The 15,701-nt window shown below is 41.6% G+C and overlaps 1 long non-coding RNA gene across 1 annotated transcript; it reads right to left on the bottom strand.

Annotated features, from left to right (window-relative positions):
• Window positions 1–5,743: 5,743 nt before the first annotated feature.
• Window positions 5,744–9,761, bottom strand: LOC143442127 (uncharacterized). Its single transcript, XR_013110118.1, has 3 exons — window positions 9,287–9,761; window positions 8,627–8,675; window positions 5,744–5,963 (listed from the first exon to the last, which is right to left on the bottom strand). It is a non-coding gene; the product is annotated as an uncharacterized LOC143442127 (long non-coding RNA).
• Window positions 9,762–15,701: the final 5,940 nt, after the last annotated feature.

Here is a 15,701-nt window from a genome sequence, read left to right as displayed (position 1 = left end):
AAGCACTCATGGCTAACTCTTTCAATACACACTTAGTATTTGTTGAGTGTGAGAGTGAGCCCACACAACTGTTCGACAGCAGTTGTCCGGTAAATGTTCATTTGTTTTCTGTCCAATAATAATTACAAGTCTGTGTGGCTATGGCATTTAATAATTGGATGAATAGTTTGCCTTTTCTGTTTCCAAATCTGATTATTTACTCTAGCTTACTCTTATATCTGTTGACCCTAAAATGACCTCGAGGAATCACTGCACTAAAACCAATTTAGACGACAGAAGAAAATGCCAGTGTGGTTCCTGACCCAAAGTTCTGGCTCTTATCTCCTTATCTAATGCTGTGCTTGGATGGTACCAAATAGTGACAGAGAGACCATCGGTTTTGTACTGTGTTCGGAATGAAAGCAGTTGGTTATAACTTAGTAAACCTCTCACACCTGCGGCCAACGAGATCCATAAAAAACATTGATAACAGTCATTATTAAAGCGAGATTCTTGGAAAGACAGAGTTGCCCATTGCTTTCTCAGAGAACATGTGATGTTCATGGAGTTCGCCCTCTTCCTTTTGTCCGCCAAAGTTGTACTTCTTTAAGGATGTTTTAGAACAGATGTTTTCTGTCTTAAATATAATTGCTTCTTGTACAAGTCATAGAAGACTTGCTGTGTAGCCATACTCTTAGTTCAGAGACCAAATAAAGGAGTAAACAGGATGGATCCATGACATTAACAACAGGTTCTTCTCAATGGCTTGAAGTTGCGGCTGGTTCTTTTTCTTTTTTATACTTAATTTCAAAAACACTTGAAAATTAGCAGTGAATGTAGAACTTGAGCTCAATTATGGAGGATGGCATTTTGTCTCATTCTAGCATGCTCCAGTATATTTTTAATAACAAAACTGAATTTAGTATGAATATAGAAGTTGATACCATGCATAGTTGATACCATGGTAATTGTATTAGACTGTATGGAAGTTTCTGCTCTGTTTATTTAACCCAGGCTGCTTCAGATCGACTCTGTAGCCAAGGCTATCCCTGGCTCCAAGTGTGGGGGCTACAGGATGCTCCACCACAAGGTGTGTCCATGATCATTGTCACTCAACATATTTTGATTTGTTTAGATGACAGTGTGAAAATGCACTAATGTTTTATGTCATCTGGTGGCTTAAATGTCATGGAAACGTCGCCATTCAGCTGACTTTACAGTATTGCCTTTTTGTTTGGGAATAAATTAAAGCATCAGACTTGTGTTCACTCTTCCCATAAAAACAAAAGGACTGTTTTCCTTAGCCACAGATACAAAGATTTACCTCTCATTGAAAGTCACTTTTGAAGATTTCAGTGGGAGGGTCTAGTTTAATTGCTTGAGTTGCTGAGATATATATCCCTTATAGGGAAAGTTTGCTTCTGTACTTTTAAAAAATTTGTCATAGTCTAAGTACATTCTGCCTGGAGTCTAACAGTGGAAAAGGGCCCTTTCTCCTAGCCCTCATGGTCCCTTTGGTCCCCAAGGAATATTCTTTGTGATTTGTCATGGAGATGGGCTTTTGTCTGTGCTTTAATCTCATTTCCCATATGCAGCTGCTGATTGTTCTGGGAGCACAGTCGAAACAGCAGGTGGTGCCAGTTGGGGCTCAGCCAGTTTAAGGAAGAGGAGTGGGCAGTGCTGCTACAGTGCCTAAAGCCACCTTCTTGTTTCAAACTTGACAGAAATGCCTCTCCTTCCCACCTGCCAGTTTATCTACCTCATTGTAAACTCAATCTGTGGTGTCTTGACCCAAAGTAAAGATTTTCCCTTAGGGAAAATCTGAACTATTATACACAGTACCGCTTACCTGGCTTTTTGAGAAGTGGATTTTAACTCTGATTTTAAGATTTTTTTTCCTTGAATGAGTTAAATTTCTCATACATATGTAGAGCCCCTTGCACATAAAAAATTTGTCGCTGAAGTTGAAACAACTGTAGCACTTCTCCAATTCTAGGGGAACACATATCACCCATCCCCTGTGTGTAATAATAAAAAAAAAAGATACTTGTCTTATTACAAAAACCAATGTACATGTGAATACATTGTTTTGTGTTTTGTGTGTGTATGGGTGTGTGTGTGTTGTGCAAAAGTATGTACACAAAAGTGGTTGTAATATTTGATTCATTCTGGTTCTCTTTGAGAGCATGCACCTTCTGAGGTGGATGTAGTCTGGAATCTTGAGATTCAGTTACTTTATTTTATGTGAGAAAACTGAGGTCCAGAAAAGTCAAGCACCTCAGTTTCAATGATGTAAGTGGGCAGCGGCAGTCATGGGCTGGGTACTCTTGGCATCCGATCCCTAAACCCAACAGTAATTTTATTGCTTAGTGATCCTCGTAAAGGGCAATCAAAGCTTGGCAGTGACAAAGAAGATGAAAGTGAGTTTCCAGAAATGCACAGTTTCCGAAATGCTCCAGTCAGGGCAGGGGGACACCACAGAGGTCACTTTGAGAGGACAAGTCATTTCTCTAGCACACAGGTGTGCACTGAGCTCTCCTGGGTGAGCCCACACCACTAAACATCACTCCTCAATGTTCCTTTGATTGTTTCTGAAGACCTTGTCATACAGGTGCTACCAAATCAAAGGTCTCCCTTCAGCTGTCACATGTGGGAGGAGTACTGCTTTCTGGGCTAGTGTTCAGGTGTATATGTTATACCTTAAGACTTTATAAAGAACTATACAATAAACTAAAAATATACTTGAAGTAAAAGTGTTTTGATGTAGTATTTTGATACAGCTTATTTTGAATGATTAATACCTAATTTGTTAAAGGCACTCTGTTTTAACTGTGTGTAGTTGCATGCTCAGCTCTTTCTACTTTCATTGAGATGTCTCAGGAACACCACACACACCTATGCCTCCTGCAGGCTTTTCATGTTAACTTCAGGGGCCGCCGCACTGATTGTGAAGCCTTGAAGCTTAGTTACTATGATTCTATTCTTAGGAAAGGGAAAGGTTTGTGGTTACTAGCAAGGTGTCTGTTATCGTTTGTACATCCATGGTCACGTTTTTCAGAATTCATCTCAAGGGCTCGGTATTTTTTTGTCTGGCCAAATATAAACCATCAAAAGGAGAGAGATCTATTTGGGACTTCAGGACGTTTCTGGAGGATGGCAAACACATCAGTAGGTGATGAATCGAATGGTGACTACAGCAATGGAAGGTCACAGAGCTCATTGCTGCGGCAGCAGAGGACTTCGAGAAGGGAAGAGGCTAGGGGACAGCTCAAGCTACAGTGATGCGATGGTGAGAGAGAAGCGAAGCATCTCATGAGAGAAGCCAAGGGGCAGAGGGCTGAGTATGATCTGTGTTCCAGGAAGAGAGAAGAGACACACTGAGCAGAGAAGGGTGTACCAGGTAGAACTTGGACTCAGTATCATGGGTGACGTTTGGAACTTTAAACAAGTAACCAAGCTTCTGTGCCTCAGTTTCCTCATCTACAAAAATGGAGAATATTATATGACCCCAAGAGGATTCCTGTGAGAACTAAGTCAACAAATGTCAAACGCTTAGAATAGGCTTCTTTTGCCATAGTGTGCCCTGGGTAAATGCTTTATTGTTAGATTATAGGTGGGACAAGAACAGGATTGGTGAGAAGTGAGGCTGGGGACAGGAGTAGGCTTGCTGTACTTCATGTCCGTGTGCTTGGACTTTATGTTATGTGACTGAAGAAGGGACTTCAAAAGAAATGGAGTGACATGACCAGATTTCTCTTGAGAGACTTCAGAGAACAGGAAAGTTTTCAGGCAGATTTTCCTAGAGACTCTCAGTGTTGAGAGACATGCAGTGGGAATGAACTAGGAGCAGTGTTGAGGCCCACACTCTGCCTCAACACTTTGCCTCAACGCTTTGGGGCTAAGTGCTCTGGTCAAGAGAGAGTGTGGCTCTTGGGGCAAGAGACACGAAGAATGGAGACAAGACAGGGTGTGATTCAGTCTCTTCTATTTTCTCAAGTCTCCCTTCTTGAAGGGAATTCTGAGGTATTTATATACACAAGCAGGAGAACACAGGTGAAAACATTTTACCACGTGCACCATACAGCTGAGGTCACTAAACAGCAAAACAAGCTATGTGGGATAAACAATATATTTATCAGAGTGTGCTTCAGCTGTTATAGGCTTTTGACAACCAAGTCTTTCATCAGGGTATATGGTTCCAGATGGCTGCAAAGTTGATCTAGCCGCTTTCTACTAAAGTCGGCTCCCAACAGAGCAGAAAGGGCCAAGGTAAAAATTTCAAATTATATCATTGAGCAAGAGTGAGAGGAAGAGTAGGGAAGACAAGAGTCAAAGAGGGCCCCTAGGTGTCAGCCTCAGTGGACTGGTGGCTGGTGGCTGGTGGCTGGTGGCACTAGTAACAGGCAAAACTAATGATAAAGCAGGAACAGGCACAGAGGAGAAGACAATCAATTTGATTCTTATGTTTTAGGCTTCCCCAAAGGAACAACAGGCGTTTTAAGTGTGATACATAAGGAAAAGGTCATGACAGACATAATTAGAAGTCATTGGCTTTATGAGCTTGGAACCATGAAAAGTAATGACACCCCCCACAGAGGGCAGAGTCTTAGTATGGTACCTACAATCACAGGAAAGCCAAGAAAACATACTTGTGATGACGGACCCAACAATCCTGAGTGTTGGAAAGATGGGGGACTCAGACACGTCTCAGGAACAAATCACAATTGCCTTGAGTAGTGAATAGAAGTCTTGAAATTTGCTTTGCTTATAATGTGTGTAGGTCTCCTACATGAAAATTTGCAAAGAAACACAAAATTGAGGTGATTTGCTTTGCTTATATTGGATGTATTATTTTTACATGATAATGTAAATTGTGAGAATATTGACTTAAAAAGTAATTTGCAGGGGCTGGAGAGATGGCTCAACAGTTAAGAGCACTGTCTACTCTTCCAGAGGTCCTAAGTTCAATTTCTAGCAACCACACAGTGACTCACAACCATCCATAATGGGATATGATGCCCCCTTCTGGCACACAGTATATGCAGACAGAGCACACAGACATAAAATAAATAAATAAATCTTTTTTTTTTTTAAAAAGTATTTTGCACATTGGAGATTTCTAGAGATATTTAAGTGCATGCTAACCTTGTTTTCTACTATCTAGTAGGTTTTGGATAGTATACAAACTCACAACCCATTCAAAACTTGGAAACTATGCTAGGCATAGTTGTTCATACCTAGAATGCCAGGACTTGCAAGACTGAGGCAGGAGGATTGCTGACAATTTAAGGCCAGCCTCAGTTATACATAGTTTGTTCTAGGCCAGCTTGGGCTACAGAGTGAGACCTGGTCTCAAAAACAATCAAGTAACTCAAACAATGAAAGACATAAATAAAAAATGAATATTAGTAACAATACATAAAACCATTTTAGTAGGTCCTTAGTAAGTCGTCTAGTGGAGCACGTCGATGTCTAGATTTCACATAGAAGTTTTTTGTTTGTTTGCTTTTGTTTTTCAAGACAGGGTTTCTCTGTGTAGCCCAGGCTGTCCTAGAACTTTCTTTATTGACCAGGCTGGCCTTGAACTCATAGATCTGCCTGTCTTTGCCTCCTGGGCAAAATTCTGGAATTAAAGGTATATACCACCACACTCAGGCTCAGCTCCAGATAGAATTTTATATCACATAAAGAACAGGATTAGAACTAACTTATGAGATTGTATATTTATATATAGCTAAAAGAAAGAGAAATATAGACAATAAGATAATAAGTTGGCATTTTATTACATTTTTATTTCATTATTGTGTGGAAAGGTCAGAAAGAGGCAGACACACACCACAGTTTGCCTGTGGCGGTAGAAGACAGTTCTGTGAAGTCATCTCTCTCCTTCCATCTTAATGTGGGTTCTGGGGTTGAGCACAGATTGTGAGACTGGGCAGCAATTGCCTTTACCTACTGAGCCATCTCTCCAGCTCAAGTCACGGCTTTAGAATTAGAGAAACAGAAAAGTAAAAGTCAAGCAAGAGACATAAGACCCAGCAGCTGCAGGAAGCTAGAAAAGAGGCTAAGAGCCCTGGAAGTAAGAAGCAAGGCTAAGAGCAAACTGTAAAACAAGGGAAAGGTGGTGGCTGGACCAGGGAAGCCCTGAGGGGGGAAGGTCAAGGTCAAGGAGAAATAAAGAAAGCAACGTTTACGCCCTAATTAGCCAGCAATTTGTTATAAAACAGCCTTGCCACCTGGAGAGCAGAATTTAACAATTTCTTTTTGGCAGAAACCATCAAGTCAGCTAAATTAAAGCAGGCTGCCAGCCAGATATCCAACTCAGGTTGCAGTGGTCATTAGGTATTAGAGTGAGAAGAGAACGTGTTCTCATAAAGAAAGGCAGAGTAAGGGGAGGATCCACTATAAGCTTATGAGTGGTAGATACTGTGAGCTTTGTTTTGTTTGTTTGTTTGAGACAGGTCTCTATGTAGCCCAGGCTAGCCTCAAACTCTACTGTCACCCTCCTTACTGCTGAGGTTACAGGCAATTGTCATCATGTCTGGTACAAAAAAATAAAAGAGGAAAAAAAATATTGTTTTCAGACAAGGTCTCATGTAGCTCAGGCTGGCCTCAAACTCACTGTGTAGCCAAAGATAACCTTGGACTTTGGATCTACCTGTTTCTGCCTCCAGATTACTAGGATTATAGTTATATGACACCAGGTCCAGTTGGTGTGGTGTTGAGGCAGGACTCTGTGGATTCACGTGCACTAAGCAAGCACTCAGAAACAGCTGAGTCTTTTAAAAGTAATAAATCCATTTGGCCTCTGGCTTAGCTGTATGGTATCTTAACCCGAGTTCTCCGCTGCCACATGAAACTTTCATGGGCAGTCCTGTTTTTTTTTAACTGTGGGATTCAGGAGAGGCTCTGCTGTCCTGGTCCTGAATCTCCAGTGGTGTGTCTAAGTTACCACTTACACCTCCCACACAATAGCTGTTCAGCCTTGCTCTCTGGCCTTTCCAAAAGACAGAGCCACTGGACAGTGTAGTTAGCTCATAGCCTGCTGCTGCTGAAGGCGTCCTTAGCTCTCTCTCAAATTCCAGGCTTAGGTTGGTATTACCCTTGTTTCTGTTAACCCTTCTTCCTTGGCCAGAACAAGTCTAATCCTGACTCCTGTGGGTTGGTGGGTTGTCCTGTTCAACCTGCCTTTTTTTTTTTTTTTTTTTTTTTTTTTTTCTTTCTTTCAGTCTTGGCACCATTTGTAGATCTTTTTCTGGACACAAGCTGAACGTTACAGGGAGATGACATGTTAACTATTCTCTGTGCCTCTCTGCTCTGACTACACCACGTGTTTCTCCAGTAGAGATGTTGCTTTTTTGTTGTTGTTGGTGGTGGTGGTGGTTTCTCTTAATCCTCACTGTGCTCTGCCCCTGCTGGAGAAAGCTGATAAGTTTTCCTTTGTACCTTACTGACATCTAGTCTTACAGTGCCCAGCATGGCAGTTCAATAACCTGCAAGCCCTCCTTGGACAGGTCTGAGTGATGCTCTAAGCTTAGGACTTCTTGGCCCCCTTTACTCAAGGACTACTCACACAAATGCATTGTTCCACCTTAAAATTCCTCCTGCCAGTTTTGACTAAATGTGGGGAGTCTTAGTTTCAATCTAAATAGAAACATACTTTAATCTGGTTGTGGTCCAACTTGAAAGCAACACTGGATGGGAGACGCTATATCTGTTTTGAAATCAACCAGTGAAACATGGTTTCGACTCCCACACCATAGAGTATACAACAACCCTATCCAGCAACCCTTGTGTAGCTTTCCTGACTTGACTTGATGCTTGCCGTTGAATTTACTGGCCTTTGAAAACACCTAAACACTAATTTACGGTCTATGCCATTATAGCCCATTGGCCTGGTCTTTTCAGCTCCAAGAGATAAGCCCTATAAAACATTTTCTTAGTGTCTTGGTGAATCCCTACTACTCTCTCTGTCACATTACATTTGGATGACAGTCACAGCAAGGAATAAAGGAGACGCTCACACCCCAGAAAGGTGATAAGCCTAGAATGTCAAGTTAGATTTACTTATGTAGACTGAAGTAACAGGATAGGTCCTCAGAACAAGCCTAGGTTCACTTTAAGACGAGATGACAACTAACCTGGAGTGCTAAACAATCCCTCCTCTACCTCGTTCTTGCCCATGACTTCATTGTCTGAACACAATCAGGACAGGGGGAAGGAGCCCAATAGAAATGCATGGTGTTCATGAATTCATCTCCACACAGCTCATGGCTATGTATTACGTGGACTGTAGCATACTGTTGCTTACTCCCCAAATCAACTCAAAAATACTTTTCCCCCCTTAAGCCAGACTTCTTTCTTTAATAATCAGCATGCCTACCCTTTCTTTTTGTCCTAGTTAGTATTAATTGTCAACTTGATGCAGTCTGGAATCATCTAAGAAGGAGTCCTAATGGAATATTTGTCTTTATCAGGTTTTCTGTGGGCATGTCTCTGAGGGATTGTTTTGATTGTTTTAATTGGTGTAGGAGGGCCCAGCCTATGGGTAGGGTGTCCTGGGCTGCATACAAAAGCTAGATAAGCATGAGCCAAAGAGCCAATCAGCAAGCAGCATTCCCCCACGGTTGCCCCTCTGGGTTCCTACCTTGATTTCCTGCTCCAACTTCTCTCTACGATGGATTGTAATCTGGAAACTTAAGATAAATACATTCTTTTCTGCCGCAATTGCTTTTGGTCAGAGTGTTTCGTCACAGCAACAGAATGAAACAGGAGTACCTACTCGCCACACTCGATCCTATCAGAGCCCATTGCCTCCTTTCATTTCTTACTAATACTTAGTAGCTTACTGTTCTGACTTAGTCGATAGCCATCTTTTCCCCATGTTGAAGAAGAGCACTACTCTAAGGCCTGAGAGATTTGAGACAGGCAAGTACCCGGAGTTGACTTTTCAGAGTTAAGTACGCCTCCCCACGTTGTTTGTTTCCATTCCTGATTTTTGCTAATACAAGAAGAATGGAGCTCTGGCTTCATGAGAACTCAAGGGTGGCCTGGGATGACAAGGAGTTGATAAAGCATGCCATTTGTGACAGTCTTTACATGCGGTGGCACATAGTGCCAATTGTCCACCTGACAGAACCTAGAGTCATCTTGGGAGATGAGCTTCTGGGTCTGCTGGTAGGGGATTATGTTAATAATGTGAGAAGACCCATCTTAATTGGAGGGTGGGGGGAACCATCTCCTTGGTCCCAGACTCAGAGTAGTACAGCGCAGAGAAAGCAATCTCAGGCAAGCAGGGTATTCTTACCTGTTTTCCAAATGTGATGGAGATGTGACTCGCTGCTGCTTCAAGCTCCTGTTGCTTTGATGTCACTGTCATGATGTGTCCTGAAATGAGAGCTAAGATCCTTCCTTAGGTTGTGTCTGTCAGGGTATCTCATCACCACAGGAAAAGAAACGAGGATGCACATCCAAACTGGATCCCTTCCCAGGGTATCTCCAGCACAGAGGGATGAGTCAGAGACCCATACCAAGCAAACTGATGTTGTATTGGCATCGAGTTCCTGTGGAAGACTCTTCCAAATGAACTCTACAGAGTCCCGATGCCAATCTGTTCTCAGCAGCTTGATCTTTGTGATCTCAAAATAAAGCGGAGTGTTAGTCTCAAAGTTGGAGGGACACTGAGATTCTTTTCTTAGAGGTGAAGTGGGGGTTGGGACGTGGACGACAGAGGAAAACTCTGCGGCTCTTGGGCTCTAGCAGTACCTATGATACTCAGCCAGAGTGTATGACGTTACCACTGCATCCCCAGTTCTTGAATTAAAGGCATATGCCACTATTGCCCAGTGCCCCTTCCCACCCCCACCCCACAGCAAGGCAAGATCTGGTTGTGTATGTTGTTAGGAAGCCTTCTTGTAGAAACAGACAGGAATTGAAGCAAGAAGGGGAAGAAGCGGTGATCATCCGAGCCTTTCCTACAACAGCACTTGGAAACACCCTTTTGCTGGTGCTCAGGCCTTCCATAGTCACTACACTGGAAACTGTGACTAATTTTGTTTGACAATGTCGGAAAGTATGCCCTGCCTCAGATGCCAGCTGGTTATTTCCAGTACTTTAAAATTCCACGAATGGTTTGTAGTATCTGTTCAGCTTGAGAAGAGAAAAAGTAGATTGGAGGCCATTATGGAAAGCCATAATTACCAAGGTCAGCTGAAGGCATAGGGGGTGGAGCATAAGCAGTTTCAATAGTCTGGGTTTTGCCATATGGCGTCAGGGATGTAAGGAACGAGGTACCTGGCTTTTCACCACCAAGTCATCCCACTGTAAGACTTCGTCAGGACTCCATGTCATCCACACCAGCAACCTTTTAGCCTTGGGAAATGCAGTAAGTTTCTGTGCTCAGTTTATTACTGAAGTTTGCAACTAGGGCTAATGACGTCATCACATTCCTGCTTTGTAATGTAGTGGAGAGAACGTCTATGCATATGTATACAGAGGTGACTATGAAGTTTAATACTCGGTTTGAAAAAAATTGGAATATATTTCTGACACATGAGGGAGAAAATACACTTAGTTACGGAAGATTCCACTAAATCTTCTGTTTGAAGGCGTACTGAGTGACCAGATGATGACTAAATCACCTTCAGGCCCTGTATCCCTTTACCTTTTGTTCTTAAATTTTCATCAGACAGTGAGTGTTTAAATATTTTAGTTTCTTTGTACTCCAGTTACAATCATTCATACAGCCATTTCTCAAGGGACAATGGCAATCATGTTTCATTGTCTAGATGCCTTTAAAAATACAATGTTTCAAAATACTTAGGCATTTTTGAATTGGCAATCTAAAAATATAAGAATATTCAGTGTAGCAAGGATACATTTTTTTATACTTTTTTTTTGTCTAGGAAATAATATTTTAGTAAAAGCCAGAGCATCTACATACTGTTACTGAGTAATTCCCTGTCTCTAGACATTTGTCTAAAGGAAATAATAGAATTTGAATAGGGTTTTATTTCAGTAAATGATTATTCCTTATTTTTATCAGTAGCAAACAGTTTGGTTCAACAAACTGAAGTGTCTGTTATGTGATTCATTGTTTTTCTCTTTCCAACGTTTCTATTCACTCTTTGTCAAAATCTCTGTTTCCTTGCAGGATTATGGGCAAACATGTATTTTGGGAGAGGGAAGTGAAGCCTGTTAGGATAAGAAAGCTTACACAGGAATAGCTTTTCCCATGTGAGAAACTAGGATATTAAAAGGTGAACTTTGACAATGATGATGACAGCTACATGAATATTATATAGAAACACAAAAAGTAACAATGGTGCCTGGTGGCTCATACCTCTGGTCTAAGCACTTGAAGGCTGAGACAGGAGAGTTGCCACAAGTTTAATGCCAGCCTAGGCTGAAGAGTAAGATACTATTTCCAGAAATAATAATAATAAAAAAAAAGCATAATAGTCATACCTGGGCTATTGTAGGTGATTTAAAGTTTTTTGTTTATGGCTTTCTATATGTCTCAAAATATTTTCAATGAATATATACTAGTTTTATTGTTATGTAAAAAATTTAAAGGATCGTTTTTTAAAAATCTGAGTTATTTAAGAAGTCAGTCGTAGAGCCAATGGACAGACGAAATGAACTTTAACAGTCCTTCAGTTCTAAGGACCATCTGCCTATGGACCAGAATCCACCAGAAGCAATCCACCAGTTAGCAAGGGCAGGAAGAGAAAGTGCCTCTGTGAGTTCTCTGAACCTCCGTGCATATTTGCCCCTTAAACTAGAAGAGCTGACGATTGACTTCAAGCTGCCACCCAGGACAGCTACACTCTACTTTGCTTCTGTGAAAGTGTCGTTCCCGTTTTACAACTGGCAATGTACCCAAGCCAGCAGCTGGTCACCATGCTATTACACAGGATGATGGGCTGAGTCCAGTTTTCAAAGAGTAGGTCTTCTGGAATACTTACATGAGTTATAAAGGCAAACAGGCAAAGGGCCACCTCATATTGGCGCACTTGGAAAACTCAACTGACATCAGTATAGGTCTTTAAAATAGGAGTCATAAGGAACTGAACCAGTTCTTTCCTGCAAAGACTGCAAGAACGTGGTTTGTAAGCTAACATTGAAAAGTAGTATTGGTAGAGATGTCCACATCTCTCACATGATCCCTTTTCAAGTGCATCATGGTTGATCTAAATAGGATTGGAGTTGGATGGCCCCGTGCTACCTATTATCACCATCAAGCCGAGCCTGTCTGCAGGTGGCATATTGAGCTAACAAGCTGTGTTGTATTGGCAGGAGCAACACCTCCAGAAGGCAGAGCTGCTAGGGATTGTTCTTTTGGCAGATTTGGTGCTTCTGGTCAGTAGTGCCCCTGGTATCTTGGGTAACCAGGCCAGGTAAAGCAGCACACCCTGTCAGGGGCATACACAGATAATGATTTTCCAGTTACAAAGCCTAACCCTCATAGAGTTAGTCCCATGCTTTTTTTTTTATAACCTTAAAAAGTTGATTAACTTTCTTGAGGATAAACTTTATTATTTATTTATTTATTTATTTATTTATTTATTTATTTTTGTCCACACAGAGAAATATCCAAGCCTGAGATCATGTTGCCATATTTTCTTGAACTGTCTTATTACTGAGTCTCTAGACCAGTGTTACTCTTTGGGGGAGGAAATACATTTGGTACTGCTTTGGTTTTCATGCTACCTCACTGATTAAATCTTTCCTGGTTATCTGTATGAGAAAATTCTATGAGTTTTGTTTTTCTGAAACTTAATCAGCAAAGAAAAGCTGGTGGCCATCATAAAAATTTGAAAGCCTTAGAAACTGAGCTACACTATTCTGCAATCTTGATCAAAAGAAATCTTGATCATTCGATGGAGTGATGGAGAGATGGCTGAGAGGTTAAGAGTCGGTACCGTTCATTTAGAGGACTTAAGTTTGGGTCCCAGCACCCACAGCACATGAGCGTGTGTGCACGTGCATACACACACACACACACACACACACACACACACACATATGCACGCATGCATGCACGCACGCACACTCACATAATCCCCCCTCCCCTTAAATGGAGTAATGGTAATATTTGTAGTTTTCAAAATCTACACTGAGAGTTTTGTGGTCTAGGAGCTGGGAATCATGTGTTCAAACAATAGACAGGTTTTTTTTTTTTTTTTTTAAAGGAGGAGAGGAAGGATTCAATATTTGGAAGTAAAACCAACTGCTAAGATTGGCCAGTAAAGATGACTGGCAGGTTCATAGATTCCATGGCGGATTAACACTATGAAGTGGCTCTCAATCTTCTTACAATCTAACGGAGAGGCGAGGCGCGGAGCGGTTACTATCTGCCAACAGCGCGCTGCATTCTCCATATGCCCAGATCATCAGTTCTTCCCATTGGTGTTAGGATTCACTCTGTCTCTCTCTTGCTCTTGGTTTATCTTTTCTGCCCCTTCCTTTTTCCTTTGAGACACAGTCTCATGTAATTTCAGGCTGCCTTTGAATTCCTGAAACTTCCACTTCCACCTTGTAAGTGCTAGCTAGCATCAGAGGTATGTATGTGCCTAGCTCTGTATTAGAGTAAGAATAACACAGACTAAGACTAATAGAGTTGCTTTCTTTCTTTCTTTTGTTCTTTCTTTCTTTCCTTCCTTCCTTCTTTCTTTCTTTTCTTTTTTTTTTTTTGGCCTGGCAATAAATATTTTATTTTTTGCTTTATTTTTAAGATGATAAATAGGTTTCAAGTTTATTTCCTTTTTTGTTTGCTATTTAAATACAAAGCTAAGCCACAAACAGGTACAACCAAGACATTTTTATCTCACAGTTCCACCCTCCTGTCTGATCCTCCTCCAAGTCTGACCACTGACTGGGCTAGCAAAGGGTGTTGAAGACATTCTTAGGTAGCACCATTGTGAGGCTGAGAGATGGGGTGTTGGGGACAAGGGTAGGCTCTTATACCTGGCTCCTGAACCCCAGCCCCCTGGACTGAAGGTGAATGGTTAGTCCTCCCCAGGGAGGGAGGAGAAAGCCACCTACTCTTGCTCTCACAGGGCAAAACTCAAGCATCATCCTGGTTCTCTGGCTGCTGAGCCTTGCCAGCTGTCAGGTACCCTAGTGCCAAACACATCTGGTGCCTGATGCTCCCAGAGGTCCCAGACTGACAGCTGACGAGTTGCTTTCTTCTTAAACTCACGCTTTGTTTACAAATATGATTTATAGTATCCACATCAGAGGGTCTGGCAGGACTGTCTCAGATTGTGCAGTTGCAGGCTATACCATTTAACCCTTTGTCTAGGAGAAGGAAGAGTGTGTTAATAGGAACATGGAGAAGTTGTCTTGCTCCCAAACTGTCGTCGTGAACATGAGGAAACTGAATATGTACTCAGTGGCCTTGCCTAGTACCTTTTGCCTAATAATGCTCTTCACTTTTCCTGGTCCACATACGCAGGTGGAAAGTAAAGAGTGTTTTCACCTATCTGACCATCTCCTCGTAATCTGCTAAACCTGCGTGCACTCCCATTGCAGATGCACGGTGCTGGCCTTGATGTTTACTGGCTCGGTCATGGATTGGTTGTTGTTCCTGCTCCCTCTCCAGTGTTCACTCACTCTATGAAGCCATGGACTGAGTTTTCAGTGTTTTTAGACTTTCTTGTTTTTGCTCCTATATTAGAAAGCTGTCCAACAGCTACTCACTCAGAATTAATTTCCCACTGTTTTTTTTTTAATTAGATATTTTATTTACACTTCAGATGCCATCCCCTTTCCCCATTCCCCCCACCCCCCTTAGAAAACCGCTATCACATGCCCCCTTTTCCTTTTTGCATTTATACATTTTTTTTTTTAAAATAATGTTAATCATAAGCATTATAAGTTTGGAATTGTTCAATCAGAGGTGTAACCCACTGACCGACCTAGATATAACAACTATCTTTGACTGGTGGAGATACATGAATATCTGCCTCCCTGTCTCCCCCCTCTTTCTCTCTTTCATCACCTAGCTTCTCCTCTCCTTCTTCTCCTCCTCTTCTTACTCCTTTTCTTGCTCTCAGTACTCCTCCTACCTTAGCTCCTCCTACACATCACCCTTCCTGTTAAAATGAAACTTTTCTCTCAAAATACAATTAGAGCATAATTATGCCAATTTGTACCAGTGAGGTACAAGATAGTCCTAATACCCAGTCCATCATTTTGTTGACTAACCAGAACCTCTGTCATCTATCCTAACTAAAACATTTAGTTCTGAACCTGGCTTTAGGATGAATGTCAGCTGACTACCATCCACTCAAATCTTTTCTCTTACGGTAAATAGCTATAAGTTTTCAACCCCGTCAGAAATCCAGAATGACTGAGTTAACTATAATTGTTCCCACTGTTTTTGAACTGTTAATTTCAGCATCCTTAAATTGGACCTAGGCTTATAAATGTGCACCACCATGCTCAGCTCTGTATTTCTTCCTTCCTTTCTTTGTTTGATCCTGGTTTTCCTCCTCATTTGTCTGACCTCATGAGTCATTGCTAAAAAGTAGTCTGGTTAGGACAATTTCTTTTGCATTCAGCACTCCTCCTTGGATAGTTTCTCATTTGCATGTCACAAATATGCAAATTCACTGAAACAAAAACAACCAGACCCAAGTGAAGATGAAATTGTGAAACAGTTTATTAAATTAAGTGAGGAGAACCAGTGGCCAGTCTGATGCTTGGAATGCTTGACT

The sequence above is a fragment of the Arvicanthis niloticus genome, chromosome 4 (genome assembly GCF_011762505.2).
Source record: "Arvicanthis niloticus isolate mArvNil1 chromosome 4, mArvNil1.pat.X, whole genome shotgun sequence".
In the NCBI taxonomy this organism is placed as follows: Eukaryota; Metazoa; Chordata; class Mammalia; order Rodentia; family Muridae; genus Arvicanthis; species Arvicanthis niloticus.
This window is presented reverse-complemented; position numbering and strand designations above follow the sequence as displayed.